We start from the raw sequence: 24,496 nt of genomic DNA on the forward strand, positions 1-24,496 counted from the left end.
GCTGGGACTGATAGATCTAACCCTCTAATCATGTGGTTACCTTCTCTGGTGACCAGACCTCAACCTCTCAGGAAATTCCAAGGGTTTTAGGAGTTCTATGCCAGAAACCAGGGACAAAGACCAAATATATAATTTTTATTATACCACAATACCATATGTTTATTTTAAGAAAAGAAGAAATTAAACTCCCTGTCTTCATAAGAAATGAGCACAGGCTGTCCTTTATATGCTTAGCTCCTCTAATGCTCACCAATACCCCAGTGCATTGTGAGGCTAATTTTCCAAAGCATATACCATGCATAAAATTAATATTCAACTAAAAAATCTAAAGTGAGACATAACAATCCCTTAAGACAAAAAACATGGAACATATGATCAAAGTTTAAGCAAAAACATCATGTTTAACAGAAATAAAGCCTAACGTGGAGGATTTTTTTAAAAAATTATACTCTAAGTTCTAGGGTACATGTGCACAGTGTGCAGGTTTGATACATAGGTATACATGTGACATGTTGGTTTGCTGCACCCATCAACTCATCATTTACATTAGGTATTTCTCCTAATGCTATCCCCACCCCGACAGGCCCCAGTGTGTGATGTTCCCCACCCTGTGCCCAAATGATCTCGTTGTTCAATTCCCACCTATGAGTGAGAACATGCAGTGTTTGGTTTTCTGTCCTTGTGATAGTTTGCTGAGAATGATGGTTTCCAGCTTCATCCATGTCCCTGCAAAGGACATGAACTCATCCTTTTTTATGGCTGCATAGTATTCCATGGTGTACATGTGCCACATTTTCTTAATCCAGTCTATCACTGATGGACATTTGGGTTGGTTCCAAGTCTTTGCTATTGTGAATAGTGCCGCAATAAACACACGTGTGCACGCGTCTTTATAGCAGCATGATTTATGATACTTTGGGTACATACCCAGTAATGGGACTGCTGGGTCAAATGGTAATTCTAGTTCTAGATCCTTGAGGAATTGACAGCCTGTCTTCCACAATGGTTGAACTAATTTACACTCCCACCAACAGTGTAAAACGTTCCTATTTCTATGTGGAGGATCTTAATTTGGAAAAAAAAATCAATCTCTTTCTCTGAGTGAGGCATTCTGGACCAAAAAAAATGAAAAGTATGTTGCTTTGACAAGAAATATATTTTAGCTTAATATACTCCTGTTATTTTTAATTTTATGAGAGTTTTATCACCATTATCCTCCTTATTCACGAGAAACGTATCAGATGATTTATTCTGGTCCTGCTAAGACTGCTTCCTAAATGGCCAAGGATAAAGGGGAATAATCCCAACCTTAATGCCGCAGTGTAAGTCACCTTGATTCCCTCCCTGCTCAGCTCTACCTGAAGACACTAAAACACAGTATATATTCCAAAGGAAAAAGTCACAGTATTTCCCTGGACAGAACCAGAAAGAGGGGAGAAATGGTTTGAAGCTTACTGATGATCAAACTGTAAAAGACTCAGAACTTGACTTTAAAAACACTCTTCTTGGCCAGGCATGCTGGCTCACACCTGTAATCCCAACACTTTGGGAGGCCAAAACAGGCAGATTGCTTAAGGCCAGGAGTTCAAGACCAGCCTGGCCAACATGACAAAAACCCACCTCTAATAAAAATACAAAAATTAGGCTGGCGTGGTGGCACGCGCCTGTAATCCCACGTACTCAGGAGGCTGAGGCATGAGAATCTTTTGAACGTGGGAGGTGAACATTGCAGTGAACCGAGATCGTGCCACTGCACTACAGCCTGGGTGACAGAGACTGTCTCAAACACAACACAACACACTCTTCTTGAGGCTTTTTCTACAACTCTAGAAGTATTTGCAAGGCTAACAAAGAATGGGCTAAATGACACTCAACGGGCCCTTAAAGTGTTGAAAAAAGCATATATGGCTTTTTTTTTCAAATCCATTTACATAACTCAGCAGCAAAGAGTTGAACAAACACTTAACCTAACTTCAACTTTCTCATCTGAAACTCTTGAAGTCAAAAGTGTTTTGGAAAATTCTTTAAATTTTAGAAAGACAACATGGCGCTCATACCTGACACACAGCTGACACCTTATAATACCTGTGAGGTCTGGGCAGCACCCTGTAATCAAGCATTAATATTTCTGCATCAAAAAGTATGAACTAAGACTATAAACAGCCTCACATCAGTTCAGGTAAAGATCTACTACCAAATGAATCTGTTGCAAATTTAAGGGGAAAAAAAAATCTTGCTTTATAGAGCTTTTTGAGTTCGGAATTAGTAAGCGGATCTGTTAGTACCTACCATGTAGAACTGGCAGAATTAAATGAGAAAGGTGAGCACATGGCACGGTCTATAAAAGCCTGTGTGTAGTCTTCACTGCCTCAACTCCCACCAGCTTCTCCTGGTCCTTTGGAAATCAACCACTAATTCTCATGGGTGAAGCTTTTTCAGAACTAAAGGAGTAGCCCTTAATCCTGCCCTCTGGCTAGTCATTCCATAGTAGGTTCTTGTCATTGATGGGAACACGTTCAATCTCTTAGGAATTGATGAGATTCCACGGGAGCGGAAAAAAGGCTTAGAATCACAAGAATATATATATAATAGCTGCAGAAATGTTTCAAGCTTCTTTATATCAAGTATAAATTATCAAGTATTCTTTAGGACTCAGAACTACCTTTAAAAAGGCTAATGCATAAACCAGACATTAATTTATTAATATACAACAGGAACTGTTCCTGCCCAGTGACAAGAATATTCACATCCTCTATTAGGACACAGCTGCCCCACAAAGGGCATGTGAAAGGCCGATTCATGAATGAGAGTCTCTGGTAGACATGGGATCAGAGGAGTCTGATGGGAGGCAGTGGTATAGTAGCTAAGAGCACAGGCTTTGGAGTCAGAACCTGGTTTGAGGTCTTGCTTTGCTGTTTAGAACTGGGTAACCTACAGCAAGCACATTTTTCTAATGTGAGTTCTCCTCATCAACTACTTCATAAGGCTGTAAAGATAAATGTGCATGTGGGAGAGACTGGACTATGTCACCCCAAAGCATGCGTCTTTGGCATAAAAAGGTTCCTGCCTCCTCCCTCTCTACCAGGGAGAACAAAGGTTAACCACTAACAACTTTAGACCTTTATGGGCCAGAAGACAGCACCAGAGGAATCCACACTAACAAGCTTTGCTAACGGGCCTTTATCACCACTTACTTGCCTTCCCACAAGTTCTGCCCCTAGACAAAGTTCTTCCCCTTTGTCTTGTCACTTCTCTAAAAAATTACCATTCTTTGTTGAAGATACTACATAAGCTGGAATTCAAAGCCACCTTTGAGAATGACTCATCCCCTGGGTATCTCCCACACATATAAATGAAATAGATATGTTAGTAAGCTTGTTTTTCTCTTGTTAATCTGTCTTTTGTTGCAGGGGTCCTTTCCAACTAAGCACTCATGAAGGTTGAGGAAAAAAATATTTTTCCTCCCTGACATATACAAATATATAATTTACAAAAACGTTAATATATGCAGAGAGCTCAGCATGAGATCTGGCAGATGGTAAATTGCTCAATAAGGAGAAGCTACTCTCATCTTTATTTAAAGCTACAGTTTTCAAACTTTACATGTGCTAAGATTCACCTGGAAGAAGATTTATTAAAGTGTAAGAACCTGGGTCCCTTCCCCTCAAAAGGCTGAGACTGGAGTAGAGCCAGGATTCTGCATTTTTAGCAACAAACCCAGGTGATATTAGTACAGGCAGTCCAGAGATCACACGTAGAGAAATGTTGATCTTGGACATGGAAAATCCTGGAAGTCCCCTGCCCTGACCAATGTCCTTTTCTCTTGGGTCTAGGAGACACAGGCATTCACTGGATCAATGATGACTCTTCAGCTTAATGCTCACCGTCTCCCTGCATAGGGCTCAGCTTAGATGCAGTTATCCACTAAGATTAGGTTATATTTTAACTGTACCACAGCAGCATTCATCATCATAACGCTTCACTTTGGTATGTTCTTAACAATCATTAATTCCCTGAAATTATAAACTAGTTACCTTTTAACCTTGCTTGAGTGATCCTTCCTAACTTCTCAGTCCAAACAAATACTGAATTTCTACAGACGGCTAATCTTATCCACTGCATTTTAAAACTTTCTATTGTGGACCAGGTGTGGTGGCTCATGCCTGTAATCCCAGCACTTTGGGAGGCCAAGGCGGGTGGATCACTTGAGGACAGGAGTTCGAGACCAGCCTGGCCAACATGGTGAAACTCCATCTCTACTTTAAAAAAAAAAAAAAAAATTAGCTAGGCATGGTGGCGCACGCCTGTAGTCCCAGCTACTTGGGAGGCTGAGGCATGAGAATCACTTGAACCCAGGAGACAAAGGTTGCAGTGAGATAAGATCACACCATTGCACTCCAGCCTAGGCGACAGAGTGAGACTATGTCTAAAAATAAATAAATAAATAAAACTTTCTATTGTGGATAATCTCAAACATATATACATGCAGAGAAATGGTTTAATGAACTCCCACGTACCCATCAACCAGTTTCAACAATTATCAACATACAGCCAATCTTATTTCATCTCTACTCTCCTACTTTCCTCGTCCTCCAATCATTTTAAAGCTAATCCAAGGCATCTCAAGTATACAACTTCATACATTTCTAGGATGTTTTATTTTAACCACAATTCCTAAGGGAAAAAAACTCAATAATTCCTTAACATCTATTACGTTTCAGCATTAATATTTTCCCAATTGTCTCATGTGATTTTTCCAGCTTCATTTGTTAGCTATTGATTTTTTTAAAATTTCACACTTAGGGGAGATATCTTTGCCTTTTTTGGAGTTGCCCCACTGCAAGGCAAGTGCCTCCCTCCTCTAATGCCTTTACGATCCCCTATCCGGGGGGATGCAGTTCTCCTGGCTGCTCCACCTAAGCCAGCAGTTCTTAGCCTGGGGTCCATGGATAGACTTTAGAGGGTCTGTGAACATGGATGAATTTAAAGGGTCTGAACAGCTACATCTTCATTTTTGTTAACTTCTAAATGAAATTTGACATTTCTTTCAAGTACTAATTGATCTGTTAAAATTTATAGGAGACCACTGGTTTGGACTGAGTCCCTGCCCTAGGCCCAACAAACCAAACCCAAATGGAGTCACTTGTGCTAAAGTTCCATGTCAGCAAGCCAAAGCAAAGTTGTTCATCTGACTTCTGAGAAATTAGAAGAGATAATAGCCAAGCCCCGAAACATGCCAGTTTTAGCCAGCATAAGGGACTTCCCTCTGCTTTAACCTTTACAAATAAATTAACTTTGAAACCACCCATTTTTTGTTTTCTGTTTCTGCTTTCCTCAGCCCCTGTCTATAAAACCAACTTCCTCTGCTCAGCTCATTGAAACCCTCATTCTCTAAGAATGAGGTGTTGCCCAACTTTAGAATCTCAAATAAAAGCTAATTAAGATCTTTATACTATGTTTGTCGTAATTTTTTCTTTTGACAGAGGCAATAAACCACCAGTAGTATTAGGTTTATCTGTGACTTCATCATCAACAGAAATCACAGGTATTTTCATATTGCACTATAGTTGCAGAAATCTTGATTTACTGCCTACATTCATCACTATTTGAAATCATGGTAGTTTCTAGATCTTGTTATTAAATATGTTAATATGTATCTATATTACATCACAAATTTACTTTTTTCAATATTTGACAGGTATTTCATTCTAACAGGTTTCCTTTGTAATTCAATGAATTTTAAGAGGATTATCCTAGATCTCATTAGATAATCAAAGGGATCCATGGCACCAAAGAAAGATTATAAATTCCAGTTATCCTTCTGGCCTCATTTCAAACATAACCTCTTCAGAAGCCTTTTAAGACCACTTTGGCCAGGTGCTGTGGCCCATGGCTGTAATCCCAGCACTCTGGGAGGCCGAGGTGGGCAGATCACTTGAGGTCAGGAGTTCGAGACCAGCCTGGCCAACATGGCAAAACCCCGTCTCTACTAAAAATACAAAAATTTGCCGGGTGTGGTGGCTCATGCCTGTAATCCCAGCACTTTGGGAGGCCGAGGCAGGTGGATCACCTGAGGTCAGGAGTTCGAGACCAGCCTGGCCAACATGGTGAAACCCCGTCTCTACTAAAAATACAAAAATTCGCCGGGCATGATGGCAGGTGCCTGCAATCCCAGCTACTCAGGAGGCTGAGGCAGGAGAATCACTTGAACCCAGGAGGTGGAGGTTGCAGTGGGCCGAGATCACGCCACTGCACTCCAGCCTGGGGTACAAGAGCAAGACTTCGTCTAAAAAATAAAATAAAATAAATAAAAATACAAAAATTATCCAGGCAAGGTAGTGTGTGCCTCTAATCCCAGCTACTCTACTGGGGAGGCTGAAGCAGGAGAATTGTTTGAACCTGCGAGGCAGAAGTTGCAGTGAGCCAAGATCATGCCACTGCACTCCAACCTCAGCAACAGAACAAGACTCCATCTCAAAAAAAAAAAAAAGAAAGAAAAAAAAAGAAAGAAGACCACCTTAAAGCAGGTCTAAAGCGGCAGCATTCCCAAGGTACCCTAAATTGATTTCTCTCAAAACAATACAATAATATTCAATTTTTTGTTGTTGTTGAGATGGAGTCTCACTCTGTTGCCCAGGCTGGAGGCACGATCTCAGCTCACTGCAATCTTGGTCTCCCAGGTTCAAGTGATTCTGCTGCCTCAGCCTCCTGAGTAGCTGGGATTACAGGCTTGCACCACCACACCAGGCTAATTTTTGTATTTTTATTAGATACTGGGTTTCACCATGTTGGCCGGGCTGGTCTTGAACTCCTGACCTCAGGAGATCCACCTGACTCGGCCTCCCAAAGTGGAGGGATTACAGGCGTGAGCCACCGTGCCAGGCCAGTACTGTAGTCTTCTAAGAATGGAAGGCTCTTGTGTATCTAGTCCATTCCTGACACACAGTAGGGGACGAAAAAATACTGGCGAACTGGCAGTTTCTAGACTTTTCTTCACAACAGCTTATTGTGCTTGGCATGACTCAGACTGTGAGATGTCAAGGGGGATTTAACTGAAAGGTTTTGAGAAGGGCTTTGGCTTTAGCCCTCTTGGGAAAACAGCCTATTAACCATGAATTCTCTCCCCCCTTCTCCATTTATAGATTATTTCTCTGTATTTATTCCCATGGCAGCAATTGCCCCGGTAATCTGAGGGGGAGACTTTTACAGTTCCTACCAGATACCAGATGGGTCTCAAGTTGTTGTTCTCTTACAGATAGGATGTTCAAGTTAGAGTTGTGGCCAACAGACAGGAAACAAGTCAATATGCAAATAAGCACAAACAGGCCATTTAAGAAACTATAGAAAGTTCCTCGTTTGATATATAAAAACCTGTGATACCTGTGATAACAACATAATGAAACCATTTAAGAACTTGTGATATTTTGGTTTTAGATGACTTGGCTTTAACAACAATCTAAAGAATGTCAAGGAGCTTGTTTTCACATGGTAGGAGCTTAATCTTATTATAGGAAACCAAAATTAATCAGAAAAGCCCTTCACTTCTCCAAGATTCAGTTATAGGGGACCTACAGAAGAGTCTGACAAAACCAGTCAGCAACTTAAAGAAAAATGATGAGATCTCTAAGTACGTACTGATGTAAGGCCAGACATCTAGGTCTATGGAGTCAGTGCTTCATTTTTTTTCTGAATCTAGAAGGAAATGGGTTAGCTTATTTCCTACCTCTCATCTCAAGGTACAGACATGCTGCTGACATGCTGGTTTTCTCTTTGATACACAGCCTCCAATGAATCTGACTGCCATAGTAAACAGGAAAGGGAGACATTTAAAGCAAAACAGTGGGGGAAGGGGGTCATGGGGTAGCAGAAATGTGGGCAAAAATGTCAACTTATAGCAAAATGCCTTGGGTTTATCTCACTGTCTAGGAATTTGCACAGACTGTCACCTCAACTATGAGTACAAGGTTCCAGTTATGCACAAAAGCTACAAACAGGCCACCTTTACAATTAAGGTAAATCTTTAAAAAACAAAGGCCAGCAGAATTACATAAATACCTATTTGCAATTGTGGAATCCTAACCTGGAACGCAGGGAAAGATAGAAACAAACGACCCCAAGTAAAAACGCATAGAAATGGAGTGGAAATCTGGTTTGTAAGCAGTGTTGGGATTATCCTGAAATTAAGGATTACAGCCTAAATCCTCTGAATTTAGTATCAAAATGAACTTCCACAATAATGAAGAAATATTTCCTATTACTTTTGAAAAATCTCTTTCCCCTGATGAAATGTATTTCCCCTGTAGAAATTTGGTGGCGGGAGGCATGAACATGAAAATAGAAACCACCTATAATCCCATTATTAAAATTGAGGGATTAGATTGTTTTTAAAGTCTATTTCCAGTAATTCTGGAAGATTTATTTTTTCAGAATTTAAGTTCTTTCATGACTATAGTTAACAATATCTTATTGTATACTTCAAAATAGCTAGAAAAGATACGCAATATTCCCAACACAAAGAAATGATAAATGTTGGAGGTCATGGTTATCTCAGTTTAGATTTCATCATTACACATTGTATGCTTGTATCAAAACGTCACAGGCGCCCCAGATATATGTAAAGCTGTTATATATCCATACAAATTTTTAAAGGCTTTTTTCACTACTAAAATTCTTTTTTTTTTTTTTGAGACGGAGTCTCGCTTTTCTGCTCAGGCTGGACTGCAGTGGCGCAATCTTGGCTCACTGCAACCTCCACCTCCCGGGTTCAAGCAATTCTCTGCCTCAGCCTCCTGAGTAGCTGGGATTACAGGCGCCCGCCACCACGCCCAGCTAATTTTTCTATTTTTAGCAGAGATGGGGTTTCGCCATCTTGGCCAGGCTTATCTTGAACTCCTGACCTCGTGATCTACCTGCCTCAGCCTCCCAAAGTGCTGCGATTACAGGCGTGAGCCACCGCCACCGGCTCACTACTAAAATTCTTAAAACATTGGTAAACTATGCAACGATTTATACCGTTCAAAATATATATGCTTCCATAATCTCATCCCCTCAGAAAAATCCTATACCAAATTAACAATTTATACTGTTCAAAATATATATGCCTCCATAATCTCATCCCCTCAGAAAACTCCTACACCAAAGCAGTGTAAGCATTATCACCATTCCATGACGGAGCAAACAGAATCTGAGGGGTAATTCATATGTCTAAATTCTCTAGCTATTTGCAATTAAAATTGAGGGTTTAAACCTGAATCTCCTAAAACAGAGGCCAGAGCCCCTTCTGCCTGCCTTAAAAATCTCCAGAGGTGGAAACCCAAAGTTTAGGAGTTATTAGAAGAGCTTTGTAAGCTGTTTCTCCTCTGTTAAAATACTGATTTCAACAAAGTATCGATTACCTAGTATGTGTGAAAGACCATGAATAAACACAACAACAGTGCTCACTGTTGCAATGGGAAATAAGGGGAAAGGAAAATAAAGCAAATCAATTAAGTATCATATGCAGTAGAATATTGATACATGCAGTAAAAGCAGCACAAAATATTTCTCCATTTCCAAAGAGGGCATGAACTCTTGAAAGAAGGGATGCCTTGAAGGCCAGACTACTTTGAGTGCTAGGCACAACTCCTGTAGGGGATAATACAGGTGTCTAAGCAGGGAAGTAACCAAAACACAAGGCTGTAGGCTGCTTACACGGTTGTAGGAAAGTGTAAATGAATCCAATGGTGTCTGATCTCATTACTCTCCCAAGTAAGAGTTCTCTCCTCCCCTCCTTCCACCCAGAACAGAAAAAACTTGCTCTGGATTCTTAAAAAATTATCTAAGTTTTTCAAATTAGCACTGAAAAAAAGTTAAGACAGGCTACAGGCTTCTCTGAAGCCAGTTTAACCATTATTTTGAATAGTTTAATCTTTTTTCGTTTTTACATAAAAGGAAATTTTTGTTTTTTTCGTTTTTACATTAAAAATGATGCCTACCAAAAATACTGATCAATTTTTAGGAGGATTGTTTGAAACCCTCCAAGAGTCTTTGAAAGAATATTTGTGGTTCTACTTACAAAATACCCTTTGGCAGTGTCCAAGTTGTCTATTTCCATAATAAGTCAGAATCTTAGGGAGCTTGTCCTAGTATTTTCACCAGTTCTCTGCACTATTTTTCATTCGCTCAGATGAGTTTGTTCCCAGACCATTTTTCTGGACTGTCTCATTTTAAATTTCACTGGTGGTGGGATAGGAGCTGATTTTTTGTTCTTCAACTATATATTTTTCTGAATTAAAAAAATGATTTTTTTTTTTTTTTTTTTTTTTTTTGAGACGGAGTTTCACTCTTTCGCCCAGACTGGAGTGAAGTGGCAGGATCTCGGCTCACTGTGACCTCCGCCCTGCAGGTTCAAGGGATTCTCCTGCCTCAGCCTCCCGAGTAGCTGGGATTACAGGGATGCACCACCATGCCCAGCTACTTTTTGTATTTTTAGTAGAGACAGGGTTTCGCCATGTTGGCCAGGCTGGTCTCGAACTCCTGACCTCAGTGATCCATCCGCCTCAGCCTCCCAAAGCGCTAGGATTACAGGCGTGAGCCACTGCGCCAAGCTGTGTATTACTTTGTAATCTAATTCCCAATAAACATTCTAAACAGTTACTTTAAAACTTGTACAAGTGATTCCATTCATGTAAAGGTCAAAAACAAGCTAAACTTAGGATGCTAGCTCACCGGGTGGTGACCGGATGAGCTGATAATGCTCTCAACTCCTTATCTAGGAATAGGTTGCATGGGCATGTTTACTTTATGAAAATTCATCAAACTATACACTTAGGATTTATGCCCTTTTCTGTAATGTAGATTTCAATAAAAAGTTTAAGGGAAGGAGAAACACATTGAAAAGGCTCAAATTAAGGAGAGGGCCCTTATAAAGTTTAGGGGGCCTCCTGAAGGTTGCAATAAGAGGAACATATGCAAGGGTCATTATTTAGCAAGGAAGTAGGCTCTTTAGCTGCCTGGTTACTTTTACAAGAGCACATGGCATTCTTTTAGGCTATTAGAGAGACCTCAGAAATCTACATCGTGATCTCTACATCTGCCCAGGCACAGCTGTGATGGAGCAGGCAGCAAGGACAGTCTGTGGGAATCCCCTGGCTGTTAAGTGGGCTTAGCCATTACTGCCATCTCATCTCCCCTACTGAGACTGGAAACTTACTTTCATGAAGCAACTTACAAAAGGAAAGAAAAAAGAAAGTCAACTGTAATGGTGGTGAAGAAACCTAAGATAGTAATTATTCTTAGCCAAAAACAGCTTTGGATAAAGAGTAAAATACTGCATTGTGCAATGCTCAGATCTAGGAACCAGTGGACTACATATTATAGGAACAAGAGACTCATGAATATGTTTCCCGAAATATTCCAAGCTAAATCTCCTGAATAGTTTTATACATGAATTTTATACTTTTTTTTTTTTTTTTTTTTTTTTGAGATGGAGTTTCGCTCTGTCACCCAGGCTGGAGTGCAGTGGCACGATCTCGGCTCACTGCAAGCTCCGCCTCCCGGGTTCACGCCAATCTCCTGCCTCAGCCTCCCAAGTAGCTGGGACTACAGGCGCCCGCCACCACGCCCGGCTAATTTTTTGTGTTTTTACTAGAGACGGGGTTTCACCATGTTAGCCAGGATGGTCTCGATCTCCTGACCTCGTGATCCACCCGCCTTGGCCTACCAAAGTGCTAGGATTACAGGCGTGAGCCACCGCACCCGGCTGAATTTTATACCTATTTAATCATGAAGGTCTGAACTGGATTATTTCATTTCCATGACGCTTTGCAATATCTTATGGATAATATTAGATAATAAAGTGTTATTTGTAGATTTAGAGAATCTCAGATATCTTTGGATACTTTCAGAATACCAATGATCTAGCTTAAATGTTTAATCATCCTCGATACCACAGAAAACAAAGCAGTTGTTTGTAATCTCTTATGCTAATCAATAGGCATCATTCTCCCAACTTACAAATATTTACACTTCTTTCAGCTACACTTGAAAGATACGCTAAAATAAGTACCAGTTATAGTGTTTTATAAATGCTCTAACAGGAAACATCAATACAATTTATTGACTATTAGCAATAATCAGGCCTCGGATAAACCTCATAGACTACGATAATACAATTAAGACTATGTCTGTACACAAATACAAACAGTGATGATCGTTTAGGACTATTCTGAAATCTCCCACTGAGTTAAAAAACAAAGTCTACGAAACAAAGTAGGAAAGAGTTCCTTGACCACGTAAAACATTTGGCTAGTTTAATAGTTTTGTTTTTAGACTAGAGACACGGTCTCACTTTGTGGCCCAGTCTGGTCTCAAACCCTAGCCTCAAGCAATTCTTCCACTTCGGCCTCCCAAAGTGCTGGGATTATAGGCGTGAGCCACCATGCCTAGCCTAGTTTAATAGTTTTTAAATGCCTAGTTTTTCTGCATTTTAGGTTTCTGGCAAACTCTACAGTAGGTCTTTTTTTTTTTTTTTTTTGAGATGGAGTCTTGCTCTGTTGCCTAGGCTGGAGTGCAACTGCACAATCTCAGCTCACTGCAACCTTCACCTCCCGGGTTCAAGTGATTCTCCTGCCTCAGTGTCCCAAGTAGCTGGGATTATGGGTGCTTGCCATATTTTTTGTATTTTTAGTAGAGACAAAGTTTCACCACATTGGCCAGACTGGTCTCGAACTCCTGACCTCAAGTGATCTGCCTGCCTCTGCCTCCCAAAGTGCTGGGATTACAGGCTTGAGCCATCGCGCCTGGCCTACAGTAGGTCATTAAATTCAATTTAGTGTAAAACATATTCTACGCTCTTTTGATGTAGAATATGCTAAAAATGGTACCTGGTGACTTCAATATCATTGCAAGCCATACTTTCCTAGAATTATAAAAGTGTATTTCAGAAATCCTGCTCAAGGGGAGGGTCTACTGTATACACCTTTTATGTTACTAGGTAAAATTAATGGATATTGAGATTGCACATTTGCCTTTGTTTTGATGATAGATTTGTATTCAAAAGTTTAAAACTGTATAATGTGATCACTTCTAAGGAAGGACTGTGTAATTCTCCGCTTGTTTGAATTCCCAGCACCTGGTTCAGGAAATAATCAAAGCTTTAGTAAGTACTCATTATGATGAACTGCTTCACTGTTCTAGAGTCTTTTACATTTTTCTGTGCACAGACACAAAAGTCCTGGGTCTACTGTACCAATTTAAGGGAGAGGAGCTTATAATTTAAGTACAGACCCTTTTTGGGGGAAGCATGGGTTGGGACATGGAGAAAGGTTTCTGATGGGACACTGGTTAATATCCACGATTATCTTTACAGTCAAGTGGCCTACACATAACTGAACTACTTGAAGGGGACCATTTATAAGATTAGCAGCATAGAGGGCCATTTTAATGCCCTAGTCTAGCATCTTTCATTTTAGTTTGTTAAGCTAGGCAAAAGGTATTATATTATTATTATTTTTTTATTGAGACAAGGTCTCGCTCCCATCACCTAACCTGGAGTACAGTGGCACGGTCTTGGCTCACTGTAGCCTTGACTTCCCAGGTTCAGGTGATTCTCCCACCTCTGTCTCCCAAGTAAGCTGGGACTACAGGCACACGCCACCACACCAGCCTAATTTTTGTATTTTTTTTTGTAGAGATGGGGTTTTACCACGTTGCCCAGGCTGGTCTCGAATTCCTGAGCTTGGGCAATCTGTCTCCCTCGGCATCCTAAAGTGCTGAGATTATAGGCATAAGCCACCACACTCAGCCAAAAATGTAGTATTTTAATAAAATATCCAGCAAAAATGTAAACAAATCAAGATCACAGCAAAGAGAAAGCAACATGTATTTTATGATTATTTGAATGGAGCAAAACATCTGAACACACTGTGAAATCAGGAACTATGATTTTTTTTTTCAAATTTAGGATATGGTTTGGTAGTAGGTGGGAGGGATATGTCACCGAGGAGGAGGTATAAGTTCCCTCTCCGGTGGGAAGTTCAACAGTGTGGGTAGTCTTCTTTCTTAAGCTAGGTGGTGGATATATGGGTATTCATTGTATTGTTCTCTTACCCCATTCTGTATATCTTAAATATTGCATGTTTTAGGCCGGGTGTGGTGGCCCATGCCTGTAATCCCAGCACTTTGGGAGGCCAAGGCAGGTGGATCATCTGAGGACAGGAGTTCGAGACCAGCCTGGCTAACATAGTGAAATCCCATCTCTACTAAAAATACAAAAATTAGCCAGGCGTGGTGGCAGGCGCCTGTAATCCCAGCTACTCGGGAGGCGGTTCTTATTCTCAAAAAAGTTTGTGTTAAAAAATAAAATGCTGCATCTAATTGCAAGTGCTTTTTTACCAGTATGTGATTGGCATAACAGCAACACATCGAAGTGTCAAAAGTGTAACTCTCCTGCCAAGTGAATTACCTCAATTTCCTGTAACTGCTCCTGATTGGTTGTATACATCTGCTGAAGAGAGTCCTCCAACTCTGTGTTCCGATCCAGTAATGTCTTCCCAAGCTCAGCAGCAAGTTGAAGATCTAGCACAACAAATGAATCTTAGAATAATACAAATGATCTCACATCAACAATTTATATAACCCAGTCCTTCAAAAAAGAACATGTAGTTTAAGTCACATCCCAATGGAAGGTGGAGTGGCACAGAAGGAAACCCGAGTTCTACTTAAAATTCAGTTAAACTGACGCCTCCAGCAGGTAATGTATTCTCTTATGTACCCATACTTGTAAGAAGTGAAAAATGGTCATCTACTTTATGGAGATGCAGTTATTTGTTCAGGAATGATCATTCCGCAGTGTTACTTCTAAAATCCTATTTGCTAGTACAATGAATGTATTCATATCCCGACAGTCTACTTTTTTGAATGGACCCTTGAGCCAAGGTATAGGTGGAGCTTTCAAAAATCTTTAAAGTTCCCATGAATTTGGCTGCTGTGAATACAACTGTTAAAGTTTATTGTCATATATCCTGGACTCCTAAGGGGACTAAAATTTATTAAGTCAAGAAAAGGAAAAATACATCAGCATTAAGAACACTGCCCCAGGTCACTCTACTTCTCTTCGTGTCCTTCTGTAAGATGAGCAACTAGAAAAGCAAAACAGAAATGTGGTTTTTGAGGTAATTACATGTCAGTAGCTCATACTTCCATTTAGCACAGAACCATATTTTATTTTAAACCTCATTTTTTCATTTTTCAACTCTCTCTATTCTTAGGTATAATGCCCATAAAACAGGATTTGTTTATATTATACTCAACTCCCAGAAATGAAAATTTAGTTAACAATATAGAAAGGACACTAGTTGTAACATAGGTCATTGAAATACTTCTTTGCATAGTAAATCTTATGGAGCAGTCCTTTGATACAGTGGGAAATGCACTGCACTCTGGGCAGGTAAGTCTCAGGCCCCGGTTCTATCATTTACCAGAACACTCAATATGGTGACTTTAAGGCCCCTATAGTTAGTATTCTTGTTTAGAGAGATGACTGTCTTATCAATATAAGATTGTGAAAATCAAATGAAATAATACATAAAGGAGTACTTTACAAACTAAGTTGCAATACGCACGCAAAGTACTATTAATAGTCATTGATTCACAAATGAATGTTTTTGTTGCCAGGCACTATGCTAAGCATTAGCTATAGAACAGTGAATAAAATGAAGTCCTGCTTTGCTGACATTCCCAGATTAGTGGAGGAAGCCAGACAAATGAGTAACTAAACTCACATACTGTGATAAACAGTATTCATGCATGCATGCACATACTCAATAATATCAGACACTATTCTAGGCACTGGGATGGTGCCCAGGAGCCATAAGGAACTCACATTAAAAAAATATCCCTGCCCTCATGGAGCTTATATTCTACTGGGAGAAACAGCATAATAAAACTTGATAGCGATAAATGCTAAAGAGAAAAAAATAAAGCAAGGAAGAAGTACAGGAGGAGTGTGGATGTGGGAGGCTGAAATTTAAGAACATGTGACCAGGGCCACATTAGAATCAATGTGTGAAGGAACAGAATAAGTGACCCATGTGTATCCATCCAGGGAAACAGCACTCCAGGCAGAGGCAAGGCAAGTGCAAAGCACCTGGGAGGAAGCATGACTGAGTCATTAAGGAGGCTGAGGAGGGTGGAGCAGAATGTATTGGGCAGGGAGGGGAGGGGGAAGACTCAAATCAGAGGGGCTCCAAGATGGCCAGTTTGCGGAGGGCCTAACTAAAGAGGTCAAGAGTTTGGCCTTTACTCCAAATGAAGGAATCCAATGGAGGTTTAACAGGATCACTCTGGCTGCTGTTATACAGGGTGAATGGGACAAAGGTGGGAGCAGAGTGACAGAAAGATACTGCAATCGTCTGGGTGAGAGATGATGGTGGCTTGGACCAGGGTGGCAGAGATGAAGATGGGAGAGGAGGGGCAGAACTCTGACATGTTTTGAAAGTAAAGCTAAAGGATTTTTGACCAATTCAATATAAAGTCTAAAAGATAAAGCGGGGGAGAAAAACCTGGATTTGGTGATAATGAACAAAGGGCTTTCTTTTTCTGTCTCTTTATTAGGCACGGTCTCGCTCTGTTGCCATGCTGGAGTGCAGTGGTGCACTCATGGCTGACTGTAGCCTTGGATTCCTGGGCTCAAGTGATCTTCCTGCCTCAGCCTGCCAAATAGCTGGGACTACAGGCATGCACTACCAAACCCAACTTACTTACTTACTGATTTATTGTAGAGACAGGGTCTTACAATGCTGCCCAGGATGATCTCAAACTTCTGGCCTCAACACATCCTCCCACGTCAGCCTCCCAAAATGTTGGGATTACAGGCATGAGCCACTGTGCCCAGCCTAGGGCCCAATTTAGAAAGGGAGGTCATAAGGAAGGTCTGACAAGACCTTTTAGCTGAAGCTTGAAGGATGAAGAACTTGCCATGAATTTGGCATATTCTACAACCTGACAAGCAGCCAGTATGATAGAAGCATGAGGGATCAGATCATACAGGATTTTATAGCCCATGGTAGGTAAAGTTTAAATTTTATTCTAGGTATGATGGAAAGTAGCCTCAGTTATTGTCATAAAAGTATTATGAAAAAAATTTATCATAAAAACAAGGAAACTCACTACATAATGATTTTTAAACTTAATTTTTAGAGGTTGACAAATAAGGCTTAATGGCTATCCACCACTACTCATAGTAAAACTTAGCATTGAGTAAATGGTAACAACAGCATTAGTTGTTGTAATGTCCACTCAAGTGCATAATTAGTATTCTACTTGGTTAGTTTTCACTCTGGAAAAAGCAGCAAAACCTACCACACCCAACTCCAGATCATTTAAAAACATTTTACACCCATTTAAAATAAAACAGTATACTGTTGGTAGATAGGTGCTAAAATACATTCTCTTGTGATTTCAAAACTAACAATGTCTATTAGTCATTACATTCATTAAGACTTTAGAGGCCAGGTGCAGTGGGTCATGCCTATAATCCCAGCACTTTGGGAGGGTGAGCCAGGTGGACTGCCTGAGCTCAGAAGTTCGAGACCAGCCAGGGCAACGTGGTGAAATTACCTCTCTACCAAAAATACAGTGAGGCCCTGTCTCAAAAATAAAAAAATAAAAAATAAAAAAAAGACTTCCATTAAGTCTATGAAATAACTTGTATTTACAAAACACAGAACTTTTACAAATAGCTCAAAGCATTTAAGAGACATTAGTCTTTTTCTTGTCATTATTTATTTATTTTTTTTGAGATGGAGTCTCTCACTCTTGTCACCCAGGCTGGAGGGCAGTGGTGCGATCTCGGCTCACTGCAACCTCTGCCTCCTGGATTCAAGCGATTCTCCTGCCTCAGCCTCCTGAGTAGCTGGGATTACAGGCACCCACCACCACACCTGGCTAATTTTTGTATTGTTAGTAGAGATGGGGTTTCACTATGCTGGCCAGGCTGGTCTCGAAATCCTGACCTCAAGTGATCCGCCCACCGCGGCCTCCCCAAGTGCTGGGGATTATAGGCATGAGCCACTGCCCCCAGCCTACTTTTTGTTTTCTAGAGACATTAGTCTTTATATCTTTAAAGGTATTTAGTCCAGTTTCTCAGATGAGACAGCCTGAAGCACAAAACTGTTAATTGACCTAATCAAGCTCCAAGGTGAGTCACGGATCAAACAGAAACTCTTAGGTCAACAGGTTCTCACTCTCACTCTCATCACGATTCTTTGTTATCTTCATCTGCAGAGTTTTAAGGCAATTGAAAGAGAGGTCCGCAGGCTTCTTTAAGGTAGAGAATACAAATGTTCCCCTTGTTGAGGTACTTAATTTCTTCTACTTGTTTTCACAGATTGCAATGAGAAATTAGAGTTCAACTATTTGGGTTTTTATTGCCTGCTCTGCTAGTGAAAGCACATACAACCCCAGGCAAGTTAATACCCTGTTTTCACCAAATGAAAAAGGAACTATGTATGGCTCAACATGTTCCAGAAAAAATGATTTTGTACTCACAGAGTGTGTAATGTGTATACATAGACCCATATGGAAGCTACCACACTGTATTAAAGACAAAGTATAAAAACATTACCTAGGTATTACTTAAGTCTTTCCTTCTTAAATGTGTGAAGTGGTAATTCCTCACTGGGAAGGCTCAGATTCACCAAAGATGCTCTTAACCAGCAATCAAAGCCTGAGCCAAGGACCGGGTGTGGTGGCTCACACCTGTAATCTCAGCACTTTGGGACGCCAAGGCAGGAGGACTGTTTGAGGCCAAGAGTTCGAGACCAGCATGGGCAACATAGCAAGACCTTGTCTCTTAGCAGGAAAAAAAAAAAAAAAAAAAAAAAACCCAACTGGGCTGAAACCTCTCCCAGAATCCAGACTGACTTGAGACTATCACCACTTTCATTCAGTTATGGAACTACCTGTGCTACTTAAGAGCAGCCAGGAACCTCTTCCCTGCTCCTGCAGAAAGAGATACCAAGGACAGCACTCTTTAGTAGATAGCAAACAAAAAAGAATTTGAGACTTGTCCTTATCTCAAACCTTATTTCCAGTAAAACAAAGCACCAGCCTGGCTCAGAAACCTGAAGTCTCGATCTCCTAAATATTTATAGACTGTTAAGGATAGAATTTTAACAAGTCCCAACTACAAGAAAGCTCCTGTGAAGTCACACTGTATAATAGGATATTACTTCATCTGTTAGCTTAAAGACACCGGACTTTGTCTTTAAAAAAAGTTCATTTCCTGTTGAGTAGCAGCTGGCTTCCATAACCAAAAGAGGCCAAAAGCTGGCAGTAAGCCCCAGAAAGTTTTCTAAATAATTAGTGGAGGGAATAGAATATTGAATGTCCCTTATAGTTTTAATTAAGGCACAAAAGAAAAGGAAATAATATAGTTTCGAAGCCTTATACACCTGTTCATCTCTACAGGATTACAAAATGAATTTTCATTAAGAGGGTCTTTTCTAAATCCTATTGAACTGGCCTGGCTTAGGCAACTACTAAAAATACTGTAGATTTATTGCAGGCTTGAGAATTTCAACATATCAATACCTTCATATGTTGAATATTCTTTCACTAATGAGTCTTTGCAGGTAATAATATATTTTTAATGGTGTAAACTGTTAGCTTTAAACAGATACTCAGCTCTATGCTTTAGGCAAAAAATTAGTACTGGCAGCTGTAGTCTGTAGGAGTAATTCACTAACAATAAGGCTGAAAGTTTTTCCTATTACAAAGTCAAATGCGTCATTTAGTGATGCTTCTGTTTAACTCCTGTTGCCAATGTTACTATAATTGGGAAAGCAGAAAACCTGAATATAAATATCAAGAAAAATGATGTTGTCAGTTTTAATAACCCTCCAAACAGTGATTCAGCAAAATAGTTGTACACAAGGAGGATGTACTCATCCTGAAATTTTAGGATTCCTTTAGACTAAGAGTTCATTTACTGATCCACGTAACAGAAGCCTGAATCCTTATTCTAAGTTTGCACAGCTCACCAAATGACAATAGCAGCTGCTTTAAAAGAAAATCCAGTCTCTGAAGTCTTTCCACCTTGTTCTCAGGGGCATGTTTCAAAGCAAGCACCATCATTACCTGCACTGAAGGCTCCTGCTGTCCCAGAAAAGATCTTACCCACAGAGATTATTGTCAGTATTCCTACTGAGCCAACTCAGCTCTCTGACAAAAGACAGTCTCTTCATCAAAGTGTTTTGTAACAGCAAAGGGTTTTCTCCTCCTGCCTACACAAAAGCTTTACATGTTTCTAACAAGGTATGAATAGTAGACCAGAGTTTACTGAGGTTAGAAATTTCCAGCAATTTCAATTTAAAAAAGGATACCCTAGGAAACTTTGATACAAAGATTCAATCTATTCAGAGCATGGCTTACTACTGCTAAAGGAAAACATTCTATAGTTGTAAGATACTGAGAACAGGATCATTAAAAGTTGTTTTCCAGCCAGGTGCAGTGGTTCACGCCTGTAATCCCAGCACTTTGGGAGGCCGAGGCGGGTAAATCACGAGGTCAGGAGATTGAGACCATCCTGGCTAACATGGTGAAACCCTGTCTCTACTAAAAATACAAAAATTAGCTGGGTGTGGTGGCACGTGTCTGTAATCCCAGCTACTTGGGAGGCTGAGGCAGGAAAATGGCTTGAACACGGGAGGCGGAGATTGCAGTGAGCCAAGAGCGTGCCACTGCACTCCAGCCTGGGGACAGAGCGAGACTCCACCTCAAAAAAAAAAAAAAAAAAGTTTTAAGCAGTTCTCTCCAAATAAGCCTTGCTCAGTAATAATAATGAGGATGTTAAAAAACGGACAGATGCCTGCACATAAAATCCCACTAGACTTGCTGAATAATCTGCTTAACAGGACAGACCTGCTCCCAAACTTAATTCAGTAGCAAGTGTCTACTGAGGGCCTACAATGTACGAGGCGCTGTAGTGGGCACATCCCATGAGGCGGCACCTCCAGGCTTCTCTAGTCAACAGATTCCTGGAACATTCACTCTATGGGAGTAGGAATCCTACCTATCCACTCATGTGGGGAGGTGCTGTGGCCCCAGGGCCCAGGCGAATACCTGGCAAAGAGCAGATAATACATTTTTGAGAAATGAACAAGTTTTAAAATCTGTTAAAAGTTTAGGAGTTAACATATAACTTAGCAAAACTGGGGAAAGGATACCCTTTTATTCACACTGTAGCCTTTATTCTTTGACAGGCCATATTCACAAGTTACAATTGTTGGAATTTCACATCTTCTACTCGTACTCCATATAGTTGGTTATGACACAGAGGGTTAAGTAAAAGTCCACTGTGATAACGTAACAGCCCTTTGAAAAACACAGAAATGCAACTAGCAGTAAAGAGGTTCAGATGTGTGTGTGTGTGTATGTGTGTGTGTGTGTGTGTGTGTTTTGAGAGGGAGTTTCGTTCTTGTCATCCAGGCTGGAGTGCAATGGCACGATCTCAGCTCACTGCAACTCCGCCTCCCAGTTTCAAGCAATTCTCCTGCCTCAGCCTCCCGAGTAGCTGGGATTACAGGGGCCTGCCACCACACCCACCTAATTTTGTATTTTTAGTGGAGATGGAGTTTCACCATGTTGGCCAGGCTGGTCTCGAATTCCTGGCCTCAGGTTATATGCCCGCCTCGGCCTCCCAAAGTGCTAGGATTACAGGCATGAGTCACTGCGCCCAGCCTAGACCTGTGTTTTTAAGGTTAAACTTGAAGAGCTGATGACTTTATTTTGATCAGAGGTTAAAGAGAATTCCTCGTGTAACCCTGACACGTTGCACTTGCTGCTCGGTAGATTGAAGTGTTACAGCTGTTGTTCCTAACAACCTCCCACAGGGGGAGAATGCGGCGTGGACTAAGGCACCTGATGGAAGAGAGCCATGAAAACAATTCTGTGCGAGTGCTTCAGTGCAGTTCAACAAATATTAAAATCGAGCTTCCAGTATGTGCCAAGTATTATGCTAGATGCTGGAAACACAAGAAAAAAGAACCTGCCCCCTCTATGCCCTTAAAGATTAATGCTTCTTAAATACAGGAAAGAGAAATATTTAGCTGTGATGATACAAATTAAATTATAGGGAAGTACTGCAGTGGTACAGTGGTTGCCTCACAAATCCTGGAGAAACTATCAAACTAGGCCATCAATCCTTACGGGGAAATCTGAAAACAGGTTTGTTAATATGTATAATAAATTTGTCTCTTGGACATAAAGAAGATGGTGCCAAACACTGCACTGCAACCACTAAGTAGCTTGGACTCTGTAAGTGTAATAAAGGTGAATTACTTTGGTTAAAGTGATTGCATGTTAATTTAAGAAATTATCTTCCTCCAAAAGAGGTGCTCATTTTATTTTCCTTTTCTGAGTTATTCAGGTCTACATTCTTTTCTTCTGCCATGTTCAGTGGTTAGCATGAACAAGCAACATGATCATTTAATATTCAACTAAATGAGATGTTAATTTTCATTGCAAGATTAGAGCTGAAAGCATTTACACAGAATTGCAGAAACTGAAGATGCCTGGAAAAATTCCTGAGGATTGTTCAGTACTCAGTATAGCGGTTAAGAACGTTTGCTCTGGAGTCTTAAGGAGAACCCTAGCACTCCCCAACATTACTACCTCTATTGTGTTACTGGGAGAATTAAATGAGCAACTGTGTTATGGGCCTATCAGTGTTAGGCACATAAAAAGTGTTCCCCAACTGCTAGCTCCTGCTATTAGTATAAGAAAAAGGGGGGCCCCACTGGCCCCAAAGAGTGGGCTACTCTACGATTGTTCTCTGGAGACACCATCGGCAGGCCTGTTTCTAAGTGAAAGCTGGCGTGCAAACTGAAGAAAAGTGGCAGAGATAGATGCGCTCTTTCTTCTGTCGTTTCAATTGGCATCTGGTGAACTATGCCTAACAGCTTAACGCCCAACTGAAAAAAACTGTAAACTAGGATGGTAAGGAAGAGATGGGGTTTGAGCAGTGACTACAACTCTTCTTCTGAGTGTGTGGGTTCAAAAAACACTCCCTCCCACACTTAGCTTTAGGCAAGCCACTTTACCGTTTTAATCTCCGCTTTCCTCATATGGAAAATGGGATAACAAAAGTGTGTAATTGGATTGTTTGTACCTCAATGGATAAATGCTGGGATGGACGCCCCGTTCTCCATCACGTGCTTATTTCACACTGCGTGCCTGTATCCAAACATCTCATGTACCCCACAAATATATACACCTACCATGTACCCTCAAACATTAATAAATTTTTAAAAAGTTACTGTCTCCTGGAGTTACGGTGCGGAGCGCACAGCTCCCGCTACACCGCAAAACAACTACCACCTGCAGCAGCCGGCCCTCCGCGCTGGCCATGAAAGGCGCTGGGCTAGACAGCCTGCGACGGGGCGGCTTCTCGGGCTATGCCACTTACTGCGGGACACACTGGCTCACCTGGGTCTGCCTCGGAGGAATGCAGTGAGGATTAAACTAGCTAATCCACGGAAAGCGCTTAAAACGGTGCCTGGCTCGTCCCTGGCCCCCACGCGCCTCGGGGCTGATATTCAACTGCGCATTAGCAAGGCCGTGGGCCCCGTGCCGAGGCTTCCTGCGGGCGGGATCCGCGGGCACGGCCGGCCCAGCCGCCAGGTGAGCCCGAGCCCTTCCCGGCACCTGCATCCTCCGCCGCCACAAAAAGCAACTTTTTAACAGTTTCGCAGCGGGGGCCTCCCGGGCCAGGCCGCCGCCCGCCCGCGGGGCGCCCCCGCCCTCACCTTGCTGGAGGTCCTGGTGGTCGTACCACGGCTCGTCCTCCATCTCAAACTCCTCTACCAGGTTTTCCGCCAGCATCTCGGCTGGGTCTTCTAGGGGCAGCGGCCCCCGCCGCCGTCCCGCCTCAGCCGCTGCCCCGGGCTCTTCCCCGGCCCCTCCGCCCTCAGCCAGAGCCGCCCTCGGGCGGGACGCGCCGCCGCCCAGACTCCGCTGCGCCGCCTCAGCCCCGTTCCCGCCGGCGGCCGCCGACCGGCCGGCTGCCTCGACTCGCCTCGCGCCTACCGACGGCCCCAACGGCCGGGCATTACGGCGCGAACGCCTGGAGCCGGGTTCTCACGCAGCCGCCGGTCTTCACGCCGCCGCCGGGCCCAACGTGGCACTTTGGCAGAACCCTCCCCGGCCGGGGATGCGATTCAAACCCCCGGCGGCACCTCAACCAATCGCGAGCGGGCTGCTGGCCGAGCGGCAGGGACTTTGTCCAATCGTCTCTCTCCAAAGACGGGCGGCTCGCCCGGTATCGAGGGCAAGCAGCCAATGGTGGGTCCGGAATAAACAAAGAAGGCGGGGAAAGAGCGAAGGGGTGCGGCCGAAAGCCCGTCCCCTGATCTGCGCTGTGAGGCTCCTAGGAGGGCGTTCTGGGTTCCGGGCTGGGGAGCTGGCGGAGGCGCGTCTTACCCCTGTGGTGGGTGTCCCGAGGCCGGCGCGTCTGTGG

At 42.0% G+C, this 24,496-nt stretch overlaps 1 protein-coding gene across 1 annotated transcript in view; it reads right to left on the reverse strand.

Moving 5' to 3' along the window:
• Positions 1–14,476: 14,476 nt before the first annotated feature.
• The window catches only part of LOC134728385 (RNA polymerase I-specific transcription initiation factor RRN3-like), a 93,009-nt gene continuing 82,989 nt past the window's right edge, over positions 14,477–24,496 (reverse strand). Inside the window, exon 13 of the mRNA XM_063598542.1 lies at positions 14,477–14,556. The gene's annotated coding sequence lies outside the window, so the exon portion shown is untranslated. The remainder of the gene's footprint in view (positions 14,557–24,496) is intronic.

Source organism: Pan paniscus, chromosome 18 (genome assembly GCF_029289425.2).
Source record: "Pan paniscus chromosome 18, NHGRI_mPanPan1-v2.0_pri, whole genome shotgun sequence".
Taxonomy (NCBI): domain Eukaryota; kingdom Metazoa; phylum Chordata; class Mammalia; order Primates; family Hominidae; genus Pan; species Pan paniscus.